The sequence below is a fragment of the Oratosquilla oratoria genome, chromosome 34 (genome assembly GCF_046742065.1).
Source record: "Oratosquilla oratoria isolate Oo_2021 chromosome 34, ASM4674206v1, whole genome shotgun sequence".
In the NCBI taxonomy this organism is placed as follows: domain Eukaryota; kingdom Metazoa; phylum Arthropoda; class Malacostraca; order Stomatopoda; family Squillidae; genus Oratosquilla; species Oratosquilla oratoria.
Window position 1 is genome coordinate 27,641,162 of NC_134810.1, and position 960 is coordinate 27,642,121.

The window sequence follows — 960 nt, forward strand, 5'->3', positions numbered from 1 at the left end:
AAACATTATTTCAGGGAAGAAGCTTGAAGAAGAAATAATTCAGGCGGACGCCATAAATTATTTTAACGCTTTGATAAACGGAAATTAAGGAAGGGACTTCATTAGCACAGCTCCTTCTGCGTATATTACAGCTAAGCACACACGCACACACACACACACACACACACACACACACACACACACACACACACACACACACACACACACACACACACACACACACACACACACACACACATGTGACATAAGAGTAATGCTGTGTGTAATCAGGCGTCAATATCTACACAAGACACTGAACCAGGTTCGAGCAGTGAGGGTCACTCGTGGATACGCAGGCGTGATACGCGACCTTGCTACTCACCCGAGTTGGTGACTTCCTGAGGAAAGAATAATGCCCCACTGGTTCAGCTGGCTCTTATATACTCAGCCACTCGTTAACATCCTGCTGCTCTTGGTCCTCGTGCCCGACTTTGTATTTCCTCCCTCCACTTTCGTTTCGATTCCACAGCTTTTCGTCATTCGCGCAGAATACCTGAATATATAAATGATCGAAAAAATACAACCAATCAATCAAATAAACGAATGAGTAAATAAGTGCAAATAAAAGATAAATGTGGAGAGAGGAGAAATGGTGACAGCGCGTAGACAAAGAGTTTTTAAAGAGAATCGATTCTCAAAGGATAAAGGTGACGTCAATTCTGTGTAGTGTTTGATGGAAACCATGGGAAAAGGGCGTAGTGGGTGACAGATCAGAGGCCCATGAAGGGGTGTTCCGCACGGGACGAGGATGAGCGAAAATTAGTGTGAGTGATGATGGACGCATTTGGTTGATCTAAAATTTAGATCAACCAAATGCGTCCATGGAGTGGTAGGTTAAACTGCGTGAGGCGCTTTCAGATCTTAAAGAAATAGAATTATATCAGTCATCAGAAATAAGTAGAGATTATAAAAAAATAAAAA

At 42.6% G+C, this 960-nt stretch overlaps 1 protein-coding gene across 1 annotated transcript in view; it reads right to left on the reverse strand.

Annotated features, from left to right (window-relative positions):
- The window catches only part of LOC143018146 (uncharacterized), a 9,576-nt gene extending 9,162 nt beyond the window's left edge, over positions 1-414 (reverse strand). Inside the window, exon 1 of the mRNA XM_076173282.1 lies at positions 362-414. The gene's annotated coding sequence lies outside the window, so the exon portion shown is untranslated. The remainder of the gene's footprint in view (positions 1-361) is intronic.
- Between the last annotated feature and the right edge of the window lie 546 nt (positions 415-960).